The sequence below is a fragment of the Triticum aestivum genome, chromosome 4A, assembly GCF_018294505.1.
Source record: "Triticum aestivum cultivar Chinese Spring chromosome 4A, IWGSC CS RefSeq v2.1, whole genome shotgun sequence".
In the NCBI taxonomy this organism is placed as follows: domain Eukaryota; kingdom Viridiplantae; phylum Streptophyta; class Magnoliopsida; order Poales; family Poaceae; genus Triticum; species Triticum aestivum.
The window spans coordinates 585,291,408-585,312,645 of NC_057803.1; the positions used below are offsets into that span (position 1 = coordinate 585,291,408).

The 21,238-nt window shown below is 43.4% G+C and overlaps 1 pseudogene; it reads right to left on the bottom strand.

Annotated features, from left to right (window-relative positions):
* Positions 1 to 18,597: 18,597 nt before the first annotated feature.
* On the bottom strand, positions 18,598 to 18,934 carry LOC123087201 (uncharacterized; annotated as a pseudogene).
* Positions 18,935 to 21,238: the final 2,304 nt, after the last annotated feature.

Genomic DNA, 21,238 nt, shown 5'->3' on the forward strand with positions numbered 1-21,238 from the left:
ATCTTGATCATCAAATAGCCCATAGGACAAAACGGATCTACTCAAACATCATAGGATAGCCATACATCATTGGGAAATAATATATGGCATTGAGCACCATGTTTAAGTAGAGATTACAGCGGGTAAGAGAGAGGTTACACCGCTGCATAGAGGGGGGAAGAGTTGGTGATGATGGCGGTGAAGTTGTTGGTGAAGATTGCGGTGATGATGATGGCCACGGCAGTGTTTCGGCGCCACCGAAAGAGAAGGGGGAGGGGGCCCCTTCGTCTTCTTCTTCCTTGACCTCCTCCCTATATGGGAGAAGGGTTTCCCCTCTAGTCTTTGGCCTCCATGGCGTGGGAGGGGCGAGAGCCCCTCCGAGATTGGATCTGTCTCTCTATTTCTGCGTTCTGTTGTGCTGCCCTTTCACCGTTTCTTTTATATCCGGAGATCCGTAACTCCGATTGGGTTGAAACCTCCGCCCAGATCTTTTTCCAAAAATTAGCTTTCTTGCGGCCAAAGTAGAGCATCAACCGCCTTACGAGGGGCCCACGAGGGTGGGGGGCACGCCTGCCTGTAGTGGCCATGGGCCCCACCCTCGTGGCCACCTCGGGCACCGTCTCGCGTTGATTTTCTTACCAAAAATCACAAATATTCCAAAATAATTCTCCATCCGTTTTTATCCCGTTTGGATTCCGTTTGATATGGATATTCTGTGAAACCAAAAACATGCAACAGACATGAACTGGCACTGGGCACTGGATCAATATGTTAGTCCCAAAAATAGTATAAAAAGTTGCCAAAAGTATATGAAAGTTGAATAATATTGGCATGGAACAATCAAAAATTATAGATTAGACGGAGACGTATTAGCATCCCCAAGCTTAATTCCTGCTCGTCCTTGAGTAGGTAAATGATAAAAAATATAATTTTTGATGTGGAATGCTACCTAGCATAACATTGATCATGTATCTAATCGTGGCATGAATATTAAGACACGAGTGATTCAAAGCAATAGTCTATCATTTGACATAAAAACAATAATACTTCAAGCCTACTAATAAAGCAATCATGTCTTTTCAAAATAACATGGCCAAAGAAAGTTATCCCTACAAAATAATATAGTCTGGCTATGCTCCATCTTCACCACACAAAATATTCACATCATGCACAACCCCGGTGACATGCCAAGCAATTGTTTCATACATTAGTATTCTCAAACTTTTTTAACTTTCACGCAATACATGAGCGTGAGCCATGGACATAGCACTATAGGTGGAATAGAATATGATGGTGGGGGTTATGTGGAGAGGACAAAAAAGGAGAAAGTCTCACATCAACTAGGCATATCAACGGGCTATGGAGATGCCCATTAATAGATATCAATGTGAGTGAGTAGGGATTGCCATGCAACGGATGCACTAAGAGCTATAAGTGTATGAAAGCTCAAACTGGAAACTAAGTGGGTGTGCATCCAACTTGCTTGCTCATGAAGACCTCGAGCATTTGAGGAAGCCCATCATCGGAATATACAAGCCAAGTCTATAATGAAAATTCCCACTAGTATATGAAAGTGAAAGCATAGGATACTCTCTCTATGAAGAACATGGTGCTACTCTGAAGCACAAGTGTGGTAAAAGGATAGTAACATTGCCCCTTCTCTCTTTTTCTCTCATTTGTTTTATTTTATTTTATTATTTTTATTTTTGGTGGGCTTCTTTGGCCTCTTTTTTTATTTGGGCTTCTTCGGCCTCTTTTATTTTGATAACCTCACATGGGACAATGTTCTAATAATGATGATCATCACACTTTTATTTACTTACAACTCAATATTACAACTCGATACTAGAACAAAGATATGACTCTATATGAATGCCTCCGGCGGTGTACCGAGATGTGCAATGATCTAGCGTAGCAATGACATAAAAAACAGACAAGCCATGAAAACATCATGCTAGCTATCTTACGATCATGCAAAGCAATATGACAATAAATGCTCAAGTCATGTATATGATGATGATGGAAGTTGCATGGCAATATATCTCGGAATGGCTATGGAAATGCCATGATAGGTAGGTATGGTGGCTGTTTTGAGGAAGATATAATGAGGCTTATGTGTGACAGAGCGTATCGTATCACGGGGTTTGGATGCACCGGCGAAGATTGCACCAACTCTCGAGGTGAGAAAGGGCAATGCACGGTACCGAAGAGGCTAGCAATGATGGAAGGGTGAGAGTGCGTATAATCCATGGACTCAACATTAATCATAAGAACTCACATACTTATTGCAAAAATCTATTAGTCATCGAAACAAAGTACTACGTGCATGCTCCTAGGGGGATAGATTGGTAGGAAAAGACCATCGCTCGTCCCCGACCGCCACTCATAAGGATGACAATCAATAAATAAATCATGCTCCGACTTCATTACATAACGGTTCACCATACGTGCATGCTACGGAAATCACAAACCTCAACACAAGTATTTCTACTAATCCACAACTACCCACTATCATGACTCTAATATCACCATCTTTATATCGCAAAACTATTGCAAGGAATCAAACATATCATATTCAGTGATCTACAAATTTTATGTAGGATTTTATGACTAACCATGTGAATGACCAGTTCCTGTCATCTCTCTAAATAGATATAAGTGAAGCAAGAGAGTTTAATTCTTTCTACAAAATATATGCCCATGCTCTAACAAGTATAAGTGAAGCAAAAGAGCATTCTACAAATGGCGGTTGTCTATTTAAAGAGAAACAGGCAATCCAAGCTTTAAATGATATAAGTGAAGCACATGAAGCATTCTATAAAGCCATACTCAAAAGATATAAGTGAAGTGCATAGAGAATTCTATAAATCAACCAAGGACCATCTCATACCAGCATGGTGCATAAAATAAAAATGAAAACTAAATGCAAAAGACGCTCCAAGATTTGCACATATCGCATGAACGAAACGAATCCGAAAACATACCGATACTTGTCGCAGAAAGAGGGGATGCCTTCTGGGGCATCCCCAAGCTTAGACGCTTGAGTCTCCTTGAATATTTACTTGGGGTGCCTCGGGCATCCCCAAGCTTGAGCTCTTGCCTCTCTTCCTTCTTCTCACATCGAGACCTTCTCGATCATCGAACACTTCATCCACACAAAACTTCAACAGAAAACTTGGTAAGATCCGTTAGTATAATAAAGCAAATCACTACTCTAAGTACTGTTTCAAACCAATTCATATTTTGTTTTTGCATTGTGTCTACTTTAGTATAACTTTTTCATGGCTTAATCCACTGATATAAATCGATAGTTTCATCAAAACAAGCAAACTATGCATCAAAAACAGAATCTGTCTAAAACAGAACAGTCTGTAATAATCTGAACATTCACCATACTTATGATACTTGAAAAATTCTGCCAAAATTAGAAAAATAAAAAATTTGTATAGCAAGACAGTTCGAAAAGAATCAGAACCGTTTGACGTTCCAGTAAAAAATGAAAAATCGCGCACTACAGCCAAAGTTTCTGTCCTGCACCGTACAAACCAACAAGCACTGTAAACATCCTAAAGGCAAACCTTGGCACATTATTTTTATAATACAATGGAATTGTACAAGGGGATAATTATTTTTGTTGAAAAGTTTTTGTAATCAAGATTCACAAAGTTTCCGTGAGCATGAACAAAGTTCAAGGCTAGCTCCCACTTCAACAATGCTCGTCTTTCTCACTTTCGCTTTTCTTTTTGAAAAGTTTTTGGATTCCCCTCTTTATTTTTGTTGTTTTTAAACTAAATAAAAGCACTCGAAAGAAATAAATGACTCTCTAAAACTTCCGGGTTGTCTCCCTGGCAGCGCTTTCTTTAAAGCCATTAAGCTAGGCATATAGTGCTCAAGTAATGGATCCACCCGGATCCCAAGGTATATCAAAGCCAATTTTAATTAACAATGATTTGTAATTTAGTAGTGAGCACAAAGCAACATATATCATGTAATGACGAAGTCTAACTCTTTTCCTATGCATCGGCATGTCATAAAAGAACAATTCATGCACACCTAGTAAAGGCCAATACATAGCATAAGCAGTTTCTTGCAATTTTATTGTGTTGGAAACATAGAGAGGTGGAGATATAGTTCCTCTCTCATAATAATTGCAAGTAGGAGCAGCAAGCACATGCATATTATATCTATCAAAATCATCAAGTGTAGTAGTACAAGGCAAACCATCAATATAATCCTTAATAAGGGTAAGCTTCTCCAATATAGTGTAGTTGGGAGAATTCAAAAAGATAATAGGACTATCATGCGTGGGTGCAATAGCAACCATTTCATGTTTAACATAAGGAACTATAGCAAGTTCATCTCCATAAGCATAATTCATATTGGCATCTTGGCCACAAGCATAGCAGGCATCATCAAAAAGGGATATTTCAAAGGAATTCAAGGGATCATAACAGTCATAATAGCAATCATCCTTCGGTAAGCACGAAGGGGAATTAAACAATGTATGAGTTAAAGAGTTACTCTCATTAGAAGGTGGGCATGGGTGATCAATCTGCTCTTCCTCCTTTTGTTCTTCACTCTCCTCCTCATCTTTTTCATCCAATGAGCTCACAGTTTCACCAATTTCTTCTTCCATAGATTCTTGCAAAATATTAGTCTTTTCTTGGACAGCGGGGTAGTCCTCAATATATGGTTCAACATAGGCATTAGAAGCATAATTATCATAGCAATATTTAAGTATGGCAAAATTTTCAGATTTGTAAAGAGTAGCATCATAAGTTTCAATCAAAGAAGCAATTTCATAAGCACCCTTAAAAGCAACAAATTCTTCAATTTGTTGAACATCATAGTAACTATAAACACCCTTAGCATACGAAGATACGATTCCATTATCACTTCACATTGATAGGGAAGGTGTTTCTTAGGGTTTTCAGAACAACAAGTAATATCATATATTTCACATAAATTCCAAGCATAGCATTGCAAACGATGAATTTGACCCAGTAAAATTTTCCCTTTTTTAGATATTCGGTGTCGCAAATAACAAGCATGCTCATCTAAAGATTTGCCCTCAACTAAGCTAGTTGGGGTTTCAGCACGAGCATATAGGGATCGAAGATGATCCAAGTAATAAGCTTCAGCGGTACGATAGATTTTGAGTGGTTCTTCAACCATTGGTTCAGTAGGTGCAACTAATTTTTTTGGTATTTTGCGTTTCCTACCCATAACTAAAGATAGAAAACAACTAAGAACAGCAAATAAAAATTACTTAGTGATAAAGCAAACAAGCAAACACGAGAATATTCACCCCACGCTATTGCTCCCTGGCAACGGCGCCAAAAAAAGGTCTTGATAACCCACAAGTATAGGGGATCAATTGTAGCCTCTTTCGATAAGTAAGAGTGTCGAACCCAACGAGGAGCTAAAGGTAGAACAAATATTCCCTCAAGTTCTATCGACCACCGATACAACTCTACGCACACTTGATGTTCGCTTTACTGGAAACAAGTATGAAACTAGAAGTACTTTGTAGGTGTTTTTGGATAGGTATGCGAGAAAGTAAAGAGCACGTAAATAAAAAGTAGGTGCTGTTTAGATAAAGACACAACTAAATTAGTTTTAGTAAAGAACTTTTTATCACGATAAAGTTATTTGTCCCTAGGCAATTGATAACTAGACCGGTAATCATTATTGCAATTTTATTTGAGGGAGAGGCATAAGCTAACATACTTTCTCTACTTGGATCATATGCACTTCTGATTGAAACTCTAGCAAGCATTCGCAACTACTAAAGATCATTAAGGTAAAACCCAACCATAGCATTAAATTATCAAGTCCTCTATCCCATACGCAAATAACCTACTTACTCGGGTCTGTGCTTCTGTCACTCACGCCACCCACCATAAGCAAATCATGAACATATTGCAAACCCTACAGCGGGGATCCCTCACGCTTGCATGACACGGAGAGCACCATAGGACAACACCAATATTAAAACATGCAACTCAAACCAATCTTGATCATCAAATAGCCCATAGGACAAAATGGATCTACTCAAACATCATAGGATAGCCATACATCATTGGAAAATAATATATAGCGTTGAGCACCATGTTTAAGTAGATATTACAGCGGGTAAGAGAGAGTTTACACTGCTGCATAGAGGGGGGGAGACTTGGTGATGATGACGGTGAAGTTGTTGGTGAAGATTGCGGTGATGATGATGGCCACGGCAGCGTTCCGGCGCCACCGGAAGAGAAGGGGAGAGGGGGCCCCTTCGTCTTATTCTTCCTTGACCTCCTCCCTATATGGGAGAAGGGTTTCCCCTCTGGTCTTTGGCCTCCATGGAGTGGGAGGGGCGAGAGCCCCTCCGAGATTGGATCTGTCTCTCTGTTTCTCTCTGTTTCTGTTGGGGAACGTAGTAATTTCAAAAAAATTCCTACGCACACGCAAGATCATGGTGATGCATAGCAACGAGAGGGGAGGGTGTTGTCCATGTACCCTCGTAGACCGAAAGCAGAAGTGTTATAACAACATGGTTGATGTAGTCGTACGTCTTCACTGCCCGACCGATCAAGCACCGAAACTACGGCACCTCCGAGTTCTAGCACACATTCAGCTCGATGACAATCCCCGGACTCTGATCCAGCAAAGTGTCGGGGAAGAGTTCCGTCAGCACGACGGCGTGGTGACGATATGTTCTACCATCGCAGGGCTTCGCCTAAGCACCGCTACAATATTATCGAGGATTATGGTGGAGGGGGGCACCGCACACGGCTAAGAGATCTCAAGGATCAATTGTTGTGTCTATGGGGTGCCCCCTGCCCCCGTATATAAAGGAGCATGGGGGGAGGCGGCCGGCCTAGGAGGATGGTGCGCCAAGGGGGGAGTCCTACTCCCACCGGGAGTAGGACTCCTCCTTCCCTTGTTGGAGTAGGAGAGAAGGAAAGAGGGGGAGAGGAACAAGGAAAAGGGGGCTGCACCCCTTGTCCAATTTGGACCAGAGGGGGGGCGCGCGCCTCCTTCCTTTTGGCCTCTCTCCTCTATTCCCGTATGGCCCAATAAGGCCTATATACTCCCCGGCAAATTCCCGTAACTCTCCGGTACTCTAAAAAAATACCCGAATCACTCGAAACCTTTCCGATGTCCGAATATAGTCGTCCAATATATCGATCTTTACGTCTCAACCATTTCGAGACTCCTCGTCATGTCCCCGATCTCATCCGGGACTCCGAACTCATTTGGTACATCAAAACTCATAAACTCATAATATAATTGTCATCGAAACCTTAAGCGTGCGGACCCTACGGGTTCGAGAACAATGTAGACATGACCGAGACACATCTCCGGTCAATAACCAATAGCGGAACCTAGATGCTCATATTGGCTCCCACATATTCTACGAAGATCTTTATCGGTCAGACCACATAACAACATACGTTGTTCCCTTTGTCATCGGTATGTTACTTTCCCGAGATTCGATCGTCAGTATCTCAATACCTAGTTCAATTTCATTACCGGCAAGTCTCTTTACTCGTTCCATAATACATCATCTTGCAACTAACTCATTAGTTGCATTGCTTGCAAGGCTTAAGTGATGTGCATTACCGAGAGGGCCCAGAGATACCTCTCCGACAATCGGAGTGACAAATCCTAATCTCAAAATACACCAACCCAACATGTACCTTCGGAGACACCTGTAGAGCACCTTTATAATCACCCAGTTACGTTGTGACGTTTGGTAGCACACAAAGTGTTTCTCCGGTAAATGGGAGTTGCATAATCTCATAGTCATAGGAACATGTATAAGTCATGAAGAAAGCAATAGCAACATACTAAACGATCGTGTGCTAAGCTAACGGAATGGGTCATGTCAATCACATCATTCTCCTAATGATGTGATCACGTTAATCAAATAACAACTATTTGTCCATGGTTAGGAAACATAACCATCTTTGATTAACGAGCTAGTCAAGTAGAGGCATACTAGTGACACTCTGTTTGTCTATGTATTCACACATGTATTATGTTTTCGGTTAATACAATTCTAGCATGAATAATAAAAATTTATCATGATATAAGGAAATAAATAATAACTTTATTATTGCCTCTAGGGCATATTTCCTTCAGTCTCCCACTTGCAGTAGAGTCAATAATCTAGTTCACATCACCATGTGATTTAACACCAATAGTTCACATCTTTATGTGATTAGTTCACATCTCCATGTGACTAACATCCAAAGGGTTACTAGAGTCAATAATCTAGTTCACATCGCTATGTGATTAGCACCCAAAGAGTGATCGTGTTTTGCTTGTGAGAGAAATTTAGTCAACGGGTCTGCCAAATTCAGATCCTTATGTATTTTGCAAAATTCTACGTCTACAATGCTTTGCACGGAGCTACTCTAGCTAATTGCTCCCACTTTCAATATGTATCCAGATTGAGACTTAGAGTCATCTGGATTAGTGTCAAAACTTGCATCGACGTAACCCTTTACGACGAACCTTTTTGTCACCTCCATAATCGAGAAACATATCCTTATTCCACTAAGGATAATTTTGACCGCTGTCCAGTGATCTACTCCTAGATCACTATTGTACTCCCTTGCCAAAATCAGTGTAGGGTATACAATAGATCTGGTACACAGCATGGCATACTTTATAGAACCTATGGCTGAGGCATAGGGAATGACTTTCATTCTCTTTCTATCTTCTGTCGTGGTCGGGCTTTGAGTCTTACTCAATTTCACACCTTGTAACACAGGCAAGAACTCTTTCTTTGACCGTTCCATTTTGAACTACTTCAAAATCTTGTCAAGGTATGTACTCATTGAAAAAACTTATCAAGCGTCTTGATCTATCTCTATAGATCTTGATGCTCAATATGTAAGGAGCTTCACTGAGGTCTTTCTTTGAAAAACTCCTTTGAAACACTCCTTTATGCTTTGCAGAATAATTCTACATTATTTCTGATCAACAATATGTCATTCACATATACTTATCAAAAATGTTGTAGTGCTCCCACTCACTTTCTTGTAAATACAGGCTTCACCGCAAGTCTGTATAAAACTATATGCTTAGATCAACTTATCAAAGCGTATATTCCAACTCCGAGATGCTTGCACCAGTCCATAGATGGATCGCTGGAGCTTGCATATTTTGTTTTCACCTTTAGGATTGACAAAACCTTCTGGTTTCATCATATACAACTCTTCTTTAATAAATCCATTAAGGAATGCAGTTTTGTTTATCCATTTGCCAGATTTCATAAAATGCGACAATTGCTAACATGATTCAGACAGACTTAACCATAGATACGAGTGAGAAACTCTCATCGTAGTCAACACCTTGAACTTGTCGAAAACCTTTTGCGACAATTCTAGCTTTGTAGATAGTAACACTACTATCAGCGTCCGTCTTCCTCTTGAAGATCCATTTAATCTCAATGGCTTGCCGATCATTGGGCAAGTCAATCAAAGTCCATACTTTGTTCTCATACATGGATCCCATCTCAGATTTCATGGCCTCAAGCCATTTTGCGGAATCTGGGCTCACCATCGCTTCTTCATAGTTCGTAGGTTCGTCATGGTCTAGCAACATAACCTCCAGAACAGGATTACCGTACCATTCTGGTGCGGATCTTACTCTGGTTGACCTACGAGGTTCAGTAACAACTTGATCTGAAGTTTCATGATCATCATCATTAACTTCCTCACTAATTGGTGTAGACATCACAGGAACCGGTTTCTGTGATGAACTACTTTCCAATAAGGGAGCAGGTACTGTTACCTCATCAAGTTCTACTTTCCTCCCACTCACTTCTTTCGAGAGAAACTCCTTCTATAGAAAGGATCCATTCTTAGCAACGAATGTCTTGCCTTTGGATCTGTGATAGAAGGTGTACCCAACAGTAACTTTTTGGGTATCCTATGAAGACACACTTTTTCGATTTGGGTTTGAGCTTATCAGGATGAAACTTTTTCACATAAGCATCGCAACCCCAAACTTTAAGAAATGACAAATTTGGTTTCTTGCCAAACCACAGTTCATACGGTGTCGTCTCAACAGATTTAGATGGTTCCCTTTTAACGTGAATGCAGCTGTCTCTAATGCATAACCCCAAAACTATAGTGGTAAATCGGTAAGAAACATCATAGATTGCACTATATCCAATAAAGTACGGTTATGACGTTCGGATACACCATTATGATGTGGTGTTCCAGGTGGCGTGAGTAGTGAAACTATTTCACATTGTTTTAACTGAAGACCAAACTCGTAACTCAAATACTCTTCTCCACGATCAGATCGTAGAAACTTTATTTTCTTGTAACGATGATTTTCCACTTCACTCTGAAATTTTATGAACTTTTCAAATGTTTCAGACTTCTATTTCATTAAGTAGATATACCCATATCTGCTCAAATCGTCTGTGAAGGTCAGAAAATAACGATACTTGCCGTGAGCCTTAACACTCATCGGACCGCATACATCAGTATGTATTATTTCCAATAAGTCAGTTGCTCGCTCCATTGTTCTGGAGAACGGCGTTTTAGTCATCTTGCCCATGAGGCATGGTTCGCAAGCATCGAGTGATTCATAATCAAGTGATTCCAAAAACCCATCAGCATGGAGTTTCTTCATGCGCTTTACACCAATATGACCTAAACGGCAGTGCCACAAATAAGTTGCACTATCATTATAACTTTGCATCTTTTGGTTTCAATATTATGAATATGTGTATCACTACGATCGAGATCCAACAAACCATTTTCATTGGTGTGTATGACCATAGAAGGTTTTATTCATGTAAACAGAACAACAATCGTTCTTTAACTTAAATGAATAATCGTCTTGCAATAAATATGATCAAATCATATTCATGCTCAACGCAAACACCAAATAACACTTATTTAGGTTCAACACTAATCTCGAAAGTATAGGGAGTCTGCGATGATGATCATATCAATCTTGGAACCACTTCCAACACACATCGTCACTTCACCCTTAACTAGTCTCTGTTTATTCTGCAACTCCCGTTTCGAGTTACTAATCATAGCAACTGAACTAGTATCAAATACTTAGGAGTTGCTATAAACACTAGTAAAGTACACATCAATAACATGTATATCAAATATACCTTTGTTCATTTTGCCATCCTTCTTATCTGCCAAATACTAGGGGTAGTTCCGCTTCCAGTGACCAGTCTCTTTGCAGTAGAAGCACTTAGTCTCAGGCTTAGGACCAGAGTTGGGCTTCTTCACTTGAGCAGCAATTTGCTTGCCGTTCTTCTTGAAGTTCCCCTTCTTCCCTTTGCCCTTTTCTTGAAACTAGTGGTCTTGTTAACCATCAACACTTGATATTTTTTCTTGATTTCTACCTTCGACGATTTCAGCATCACGAAGAGCTTGGGAATCATTTCCGTTATCCCTTGCATATTATAGTTCATCACGAAGTTCTACTAACTTGGTGATGGTGACTAGAGAATTCTGTCAATCACTATTTTATCTGGAAGATTAACTCCCACTTGATTCAAGCGATTGTAGTACCCAGACAATCTGAGCACATGCTCACTGCTTGAGCTATTCTCCTCCATCTTTTAGCTATAGAACTTGTTGGAGACTTCATATCTCTCAACTCGGGTATTTGCTTGAAATATTAACTTCAACTCCTGGAACATCTCATATGGTCCATGACGTTCAAAACGTCTTTGAAGTCCCGATTCTAAGCTGTTAAGCATGGTGCACTAAACTATCAAGTAGTCATCATATTGAGCTAGCCAAATGTTCATAACGTCTGCATCTGCTCCTGCAATAGGTCTGTCGCCTAGCGGTGCATCAAGGACATAATTCTTCTGTGCAGCAATGAGGATAAACCTCAGATCACGGATCCAATCCGCATCATTGCTACTAACATCTTTCAATATAGTTTTTCTCTAGGAACATATCAAAATAAACATAGGGAAGCAACAACGCGAGCTATTGATCTACAACATAGATATGCTAATACTACCAGGACTAAGTTCATGATAAATTAAAGTTCAATTAATCATATTATTTAAGAATTCCCACTTAGATAGACATCCCTCTAATCCTCTAAGTGATTACGTGATACAAATCAACTAAACCATGTCCGATCATCACGTGAGATGGAGTAGTTCCAATGGTGAAGATCACTATGTTGATCATATCTACTATATGATTCACGCTCGACATTTCGGTCTCCGTGTTCCGAGGCCATATCTATTATATGCTAGGCTCGTCAAGTTTAACCTGAGTATTCCGTGTGTGCAACTGTTTTGCACCCGTTGTATTTGAACGTAGAGCCTATCACACCCGATCATCACGTGGTGTCTCAGCACGAAGAACTTTCGCAATGGTGCATACTCAGGGAGAACACTTATACCTTGATAATTAAGTGAGAGATCATCTTACAAAGCTACCGTCGAACTAAGCAAAATAAGATGTATAAAAGATAAACATCATATGCAATCAAAATATGTGACATGATATGGCCATCATCATCTTGTGCCTTTGATCTCCATCTCCAGAGCATCGTCATGATCTCCATCGTCACCGGCATGACACCATGATCTCCATCATCTTGATCTATATCAATGTGTCGTCACATGGTCGTCTCGCCAACTATTGCTCTTGCAACTATTGCTATCACATAGCGATAAAGTAAAGCAATTATTTGGCGCGTGCATCTTATGCAACAAAGAGACAACCATAAGGCTTCTGTCAGTTGCCGATAACTTCAACAAAACATGATCATCTCATACAACAACTTATATCTCATCACGTCTTGACCATATCACATCACAACATGCCCTGCAAAAACAAGTTAGACGTCCTCTACTTTGTTGTTGCAAGTTTTACGTGGCTGCTACGGGCTGAGCAAGAACCGTTCTTACCTACGCATCAAAACCACAACGATAGTTTGTCAAGTTGGTGTTGTTTTAACCTTCGCAAGGACCGGGCGTAGCCACACTCGGTTCAACTAAAGTTGGAGAAACTGACACCCGCCAGCCACCTGTGTGCAAAGCACGTCGGTAGAACCAGTCTCGCATAAGCGTACGCGCAATGTCGGTCCAGGCCGCTTCATCCAACAATACCGCCGAACCAAAGTATGACATGCTGGTAAGCAGTATGACTTATATCGCCCACAACTCACTTGTGTTCTACTCGTGCAAATAACATCAACACATAAAACCTAGGCTCGGATGCCACTGTTGGGGAACGTAGTAATTTCAAAAAGAATCCTACGCACACGCAAGATCATGGTGATGCATAGCAACGAGAGGGGAGAGTGTTGTCCACGTACCCTCGTAGACCGAAAGCGGAAGCGTTATAACAACGTGGTTGATGTAGTCGTACGTCTTCACGGCCCGACCGATCAAGCACCGAAACTACGGCACCTCCGAGTTCTAGCACACGTTCAGCTCGATGACGATCCCCGGACTTCGATCTAGCAAAGTGTCGGGGAAGAGTTCCGTCAGCACGACGGCGTGGTGACGATATGTTCTACCATCGCAGGGCTTCGCCTAAGCACCGCTACAATATTATCGAGGATTATGGTGGAGGGGGGCACCGCACACGGCTAAGAGATCTCAAGGATCAATTGTTGTGTCTATGGGGTGCCCCCTGCCCCCGTATATAAAGGAGCAAGGGGGGAGGCGGCCGGCCTAGGAGGATGGTGCGCCAAGGGGGGAGTCCTACTCCCACCGGGAGTAGGACTCCTCCTTCCCTTGTTGGAGTAGGAGAGAAGGAAAGAGGGGGAGAGGAACAAGGAAAAGGGGGCTGCACCCCTTGTCCAATTCAGACCAGAGGGGGGGCGCGCGCCTCCTTCCTTTTGGCCTCTCTCCTCTATTTCCGTATGGCCCAATAAGGCCCATATACTCCCCGGCGAATTCCCGTAACTCTCCGGTACTCCAAAAAATACCCGAATCGCTCGGAACCTTTCCGATGTCCGAATATAGTCGTCCAATATATCGATCTTTATGTCTCGACCATTTCGAGACTCCTCGTCATGTCCCCGATCTCATCCGGGACTCCGAACTCATTCGGTACATCAAAACTCATAAACTCATAATATAATTGTCATCGAAACCTTAAGCGTGCGGACCCTATGGGTTCGAGAACAATGTAGACATGACCGAGACATGTCTCCGGTCAATAACCAATAGCGGAACCTGGATGCTCATATTGGCTCCCACATATTCTACGAAGATCTTTATCGGTCAGACCGCATAACAACATATGTTGTTCCCTTTGTCATCGGTATGTTACTTGCCCGAGATTCGATCGTCGGTATCTCAATACCTAGTTCAATCTCGTTACCGGCAAGTCTCTTTACTCGTTCCGTAATACATCATCTTGCAACTAACTCATTAGTTGCATTGCTTGCAAGGCTTAAGTGATGTGCATTACCGAGAGGGCCCAGAGATACCTCTCTGACAATCGGAGTGACAAATCCTAATCTCGAAATACGCCAACCCAACATGTACCTTCGTAGACACCTGTAGAGCACCTTTATAATCACCCAGTTACATTGTGACGTTTGGTAGCACACAAAGTGTTCCTCCGGTAAATGGGAGTTGCATAATCTCATAGTCATAGAAACATGTATAAGTCATGAAGAAAGCAATAGCAACATACTAAACGATCGTGTGCTAAGCTAACGGAATGGGTCATGTCAATCACATCATTCTCCTAATGATGTGATCCCGTTAATCAAATAACAACTATTTGTCCATGGTTAGGAAACATAACCATCTTTGATTAACGAGCTAGTCAAGTAGAGGCATACTAGTGACACTCTGTTTGTCTATGTATTCACACATGTATTATGTTTTCGGTCAAGACAATTCTAGCATGAATAATAAACATTTATCATGATATAAGGAAATAAATAATAACTTTATTATTGCCTCTAGGGCATATTTCCTTCAGTTTCTGCGTTCTGTTGTGCTGCCCTTTCACCGTTTCTTTTATATCCGGAGATCCGTAACTCCGATTGGGTTGAAACCTTCGCCCAGATCTTTTTCCAAAAATTAGCTTTCTTGCGGCCAAAGTAGAGCATCAACCGCCTTACGAGGGTCCCACGAGGGTGGGGGCGCGCCTGCCTGTAGTGGTCGTGGGCCCCACCCTCGTGGCCACCTCGGGCACCCTCTCGCGTTGATTTTCTTCCCAAAAATCACAAATATTTTAAAATAATTCTCCGTCCGTTTTTATCCCGTTTGGATTCCGTTTGATATGGATATTCTGTGAAACCAAAAACATGCAACAGACAGGAACTGGCACTGGGCACTGGATCAATATGTTAGTCCCAAAAATAGTATAAAAAGTTGCCAAAAGTATATGAAAGTTGAATAATATTGGGAAAAGCTCTCCTTCACCCGACCGATCACTCGCGCGGCATCCGCCAGCTCCGCGTCCGTCGGATCGTCTGTTGATCGGACGGACGACAGCCTCCCCACTTCCGCGTGACGCGCGTGCGTTTCTGAAACGAAGTCATTGTTTCAGTATAGTTATTCTTGTAACTGACCATCTCTTCTATTGATTCTATCAACTGACCAGCACTATCGACTGAGAGGGCTAGGGTACGCGGCTGGATTCGGGAGGGGAGGGCGGTGGCGTGGGGCGGTGCAGGGCGTTGGGCGGCGGCGGGCAGCTGTGGGCGGCGCGGGGCATTGGGCGGCGGGGGTAGCGGCGCAGGGCATTGGGCGGCGGTGGCGGGCGGCTGTGGTGGTTAGATCCAGCAGCGGGGAGGCGGAGGACCGTGCGGTTGGGATGGAGGCGGCGGCTAGGTGGTCGACGGCTAGGCAACCGCGGCAGACCAGCCACGATGGCGATGATGACGGGATCTGAGGTCGCTGACGGCTGCACAAGCAGCAGGTGTGTATCATTTTTGCAACAAAGACCTTGTTTCAGAAATAAAAAAAATTATCCGGTGGTGAAGTGTTTTTTCAACAATAGGGTCTATTTTTAGAAAGTTTTTGCAACACAAGTCTTGTTTCAGAAAAAAACCAAGATTTTTTTTTCTGCAACAAGGGTCCTACTTCAGAAACATAGGCCCGGTTACAGAAAACGTAGAAGAAGCACTTGGAGCGTACACGGCCAAGAATTGCAACACGACGCGTGTTTCAGAAACATAGCTCTAGTTGCAGAAATCGCAATGGAGTTTCCAGCGTGGGAGCTCGTCGCCGCCATGCCGGAGTAGAGGCCGCGCCTGTGCTCAAAGCAGGGACCCTCGGTGAGCTCAATTTGTGTCAGGTCCAGCCATCTGACACACGATATGATGCGCTGGAGTAGTTCCCGCACGCCGGCGGCGGGCAGATTTTGCGGTGGGTTGGCCGCAGCGCCGCGTGGGGAGAAGCTTTGTCGAAGCCAGCGGCAGGAGTGTTGTTTCTGCAACAGAGCATTTGTTGCGGGAATAACGAGTGGGCATGCGGAAAACGGGCACTAGATCAGACGGCTATCAGCTCGGATATCCAACGGCCATCGCGGTGACGGATAAAATCTTAACATCCACCGGCGGACGCGTAGCGTCGCCCAATAATATTGGCATGGAACAATCAAAAATTGTAGATACGACGGAGACGTATCAACACCCAAAAAGGTTGTTAAAGGTCCAGTTGAAAAACTAGAATTTAATTCGTTAGCAATAACTTGTCAGAGCCTTTGTTGTAGTGAACATTGTTGGTGCAATGACTTGCCCCCTTGGGTTTTGGAGATGTTTGTCAGAAACAGTAAGGGAATGATTTCTCTTTTAGTGCACACAGAGAGAAATAGTCCATGACGCAATTCTTGGGGTCACACTGCAAAATCTCGCCTGCGAAGATTTGGGAGGCCCATGTCGAGTCGAAGTGCAAACTGTTCTCTTGGCTCCTACTCCATAATAGGATCCTGACTGCGGATCGTCTGGCTCTAAGAGGGTGACCACACGACCCAATATGCCAGTTCTGTCTTCGGGCTCTTGAGAATGCCTCCCACCTATGCAAGGACTGCCCCCTCGTCTTGGCCGCCCGTCGGCTTGTGTTCTCCTTGGTGGGCACCACGCCATTCCCTGGCACATCAGATACTTCAATTGAGGATTGGTGGGATGGCGGGCTCAGCGACTCCCAGGCCAATCTTAGCAGCTTTCTCATATACGTCATGTGGAATGCATGGAAGGAGAGGAACCGCCACACTTTTTACGGCAAGAGGATGACTTACATCGAGGTCGCTCACATGGATTATGAGGACATTCTATAATGGACTTTAGCATTTAGCCCTCGCGTGATCCGGAACTATGAGAAGTTGGCAGGCGGTCTATTTTATTTTGTTTTGGGGTTTCTGGCATGTACCCTCCGTAAACATGTCACTCTGTGCATTATTCCCTCTTTTCAATGAAAATGTAGCGCTCTTATCGATTACTCAAAAAAGAAAGAAGTTGTAACTTTTTTCTTTAGTTGTGACTGTTCCCCTTACGTCCCTCCATTAGTGTTTCAGTTTCACTTTCCCTTCCCATAGTCTATAAGAAAGTTCGCTCCTCTTCTGTAGAAAGACACTTAATTCCCAACACAAAGTGAGACAGTAGACCACCGAAAGCCCTGTCTCTTGTGCCCATGTATGGTAGAGAGGCAATCAGGTTTTTGGGGAGCACTCTAGCATGGCTGCTAGATTTTCCACCTTCATGGTTGAGCAAGACGACTTCCCAGACAAAGACTTCTTCCCTGACGTCGGCCACCCCATCGGCAACATGACGAACGACACATATATATTTCTCTCTCTCTCTCTCTCTCTCTCTCTCTCTCTCTTGTTAGGGATTGCATCTGTCTACTACTTTTATCTATTGATATGGGGATGGTGTTCGTCTGTCATGTACCCAATTGGATGACTACTTACATCACTTTGCTACTTGATTCAATTATCATCTCTATTATGATTATCACGTTTTAACTACCTTTTTTGGATTGAACTTAATGAAAAATTGCTCAAATATTCAACCATCCGAAAACCTGGTATCTGTAGGCAATTTTCTTCAATTGCTTTTGCTGCAACTCCCAAACCTCCTCCGTTTAAGGCTAATAATTACAAGAGATGGCATGGGAGGACATTTCTTTAGCTAACCACCATGAACTTTTTTTGCGCCTCCAAGGGCAAGCCAGAGGAACCACTGATAATTTTCTTACCGCTAGTAGTTAGGAGAGATGACCATGGGATCCATTTCTTCACCATCCCTAGCAGGACCATGTTGTTGTGGCAGCATACTACCCCCAACTAGATCTTAAGAAGATAAACACCGGTTGTGACCAAGCCAAGCTAAAATCAACTAAACCAACAAGCAGAGGAATAAAATATCACAAGACAACCAAACTGGAATCTCCTAGCAAGGACTGAGAGACGAGTTTCGAGATTATAGAAACACCTAAATAAACAAGAAAAAGGAGCAGTGCAGATGTTGATTGTGATACCATGTTGTCCCCTTCCTGTTCCATCAACTGCTCCGTCTGCACCATGGGGACATCATAAGCATGAAGAAACTATTTATCTGCACTCCACTTCAAGAACAACTGCCATATGTTAGAACTAAACAACCGATGAAAACCGACTACTGATGATCAGCTGCCATCGTTCACAGTAGCTTCACGCCGGCGCCCGTGAGAGAATCGATGACAACCTTGACCTTGACATGGTACGTCTGGTCTCTCCACATGGAGACAGACACCGTGGGGACGCCCCGGAACAGCAGGCGCTCACCGAGCACCTACCCGATCTTGGCCACGTCCTACTTCTACTCCATGCCCGGCCTCAAGATCTTCTCATGTGAGCTCGTTGCACACGCGATAGTCGCCCGATGGCGTGTGGATGATCTGGGCGCTCACAAAGTTGTTTGTGAAGTGCATCTTCAGAACATAAGGCATCAGGAACTTGGTGATTGCAGGCGCCCTAGTTGGCGCAGGGATAACCATATCAGCTACTCCCTCCGTAAACAAATATAAGAGTGTTTAGTTCACTACTTTAGTGATCTAAACGCTCTTATATTTCTTTAGAGAGGGAGTATGTAGTTAAGGAGTAAATTGCCAAAACCACCACAATTGTGTTGCGCAGTGCAAAAAATCATTGTTTTCATAAAAGTTTGTCAAAAATACTGATTTTAAGTAATTGTTTGCTGAGGACACTAAATGCTTGACTGACCGCCGCTCAGCAGGAGGATGATATTCACCTCTTTTTCCTTTGTGACTTTGCTAGAGTAGCTTGGTTTTCTTCTCCTTGGTTTCTTAGATCTGACACTCTAATTCAGGGCCATGACTCAATGCATTCTATTCTCGTTCATCTTGTTTCGATGGGTCATCCCTATGCTTCTTTGCAAAATGTTTTGAATTTTTTATGGTGCATTTGGAAAGCTATAAATGATTTCCCTATTTGAACGTAAAAGGCACCTTCCTTATCAAGTTCACATTGTTGCTGCTAATATGGATTATGCTTCGTGCGAAAAATCTTTGCTCCCTTCTAACAATAAATTTTGCGCTAATACTCAACATGATTTACATGAGATTCCCGAGCAAGGGCAAACTATTAAATCTGATTTGTCGATCAATGGAGCTAAAATCTTTTCAGATGCAACTTTTAGATCTTCAAAAATTCCAGGTCTTCCCCAAGGACAAGTGAGGACAGGTGTAGGAGTCTACTTTTGTCCTCCTTCCTCTCAGGGAGAACTTAATATTCAGGTTCAAGCTTCAGCGCCTCCAACTTCAACTCCTCTTCAAGCAGAAGTTGTTGCTCTCGCATGTGCAGCTCATTTGGCAATCTGTCTTAATGTTCAGTGCCCAATCTTTTTAACTGATTGTCTCCCTCTTGCCTCAGTGGTTGCTTCCAGGAATATTGCTCATTCTGCTGCTCCTTGGAACATTAGAAAAGAATTGGCGTCTTTTGTTAAATCCACTTCTAATATAAATTTGCAAGTGTTTCATATTTCTAGGAATTTGAATGGAGTGGCTCATAATCTTGCTCAACAAGTTTACCAGTCTATTAATGCTCCTGTTCTGGCTTGTTCTTTTCACTCTCATGCATCTGATTCCTGTCCAGTGGCAACCTCTTTGTCAGATTTTAATCTCACAGGTTTTCAGTTACATAAGGTGTACTGCTTTTAGCAGCCTGACGGTTTTCTTGCAGCTAACAACTTTGTGCATTTGTGGCCACTCGTGCAAATTCCCAATTTGCATGTTTCCAACTTCATATGGTGTAGCAAGAGACTTCGTTGGACTCCTTTTTCTGCTGCATCTTCTCTTGCAAATTGGTGTGAGGCCGCTGTCTACTTCATCTTCTACTCTCTGCTGGCTTATGGCATAGCTGTATTAGTCCTCTCTTAGTGCATGTTGTTCATCTGGTTGAGTTGTGCTCAGCCTTTCTTTGCTTCTTCCATCCAGCTTCTCTCATATGGCTGTTCTCTCTCTTACTAATCTTCTCGATATTGTATCCTCTCTTGTAATGATACTATAAGCTGTCAATGGAATTGGGCACCTGTCGGTGCCTTGCTTTGTTCAAAAAAAAAGCGAAATATGGCAGGCTGGGTCTGCCGCCAAGGCTGACGTGGCACAAAAAATTAACGCCGTTTGCTGGACGTTTAGCTCACAAAGGGCCCACTTGTCAGGACTCAAATTTCACCCGTGCATTTTTTATTGAGCATTAATTTTGTGTGCAGCGCGTCCGCCACCCACCCTCGGTCGCTCGCAGCGCTCTCGACCGCGGACCACCGGAGCTGCTCCCGCCGGCGAGCTCGCCACCGGAGCGCCGTACCACCGCTGACCCTCCCACCCCACCTTGCTCGTCTCGCCCCGCGCCCTCCTGTGCAGCTGTGCTCGATCCGGCCGCCGCTCCAGCTCCTATCGTGGACGGTGCCGAAGACCGCCGCCGCCGCGAGCTTCCGTTCATGCTCCAGGCTGCCCACGGCGCGCTCCTCCGTCCTGCCAACGCACCACGTCGACGGCGGTCTCCTCGCGCGTGCGCTCCATCGACGACAGCAGCACCACGAGGAGCCTCACCGGCAGGTGGGCGCACGCCTCCAGCCGGCGGAGCTCTTTGCCAGCCTTGTGGATGCGGGCGCCATGAGCGGCCATCACCTCCTGCAAAGGTTCCGCGCCACAGCCCGCTCCGGCGAGCCCCGCCATGGATGCCATGGCCTCCGGCCACGACCTCCTTGCTAGTCGCCGCTGCGGGCCGCAGGCGCCGGCGGCGCTGCTGCCTGCTGGTGTTGCTTTGTAGAGGTGAAGCAG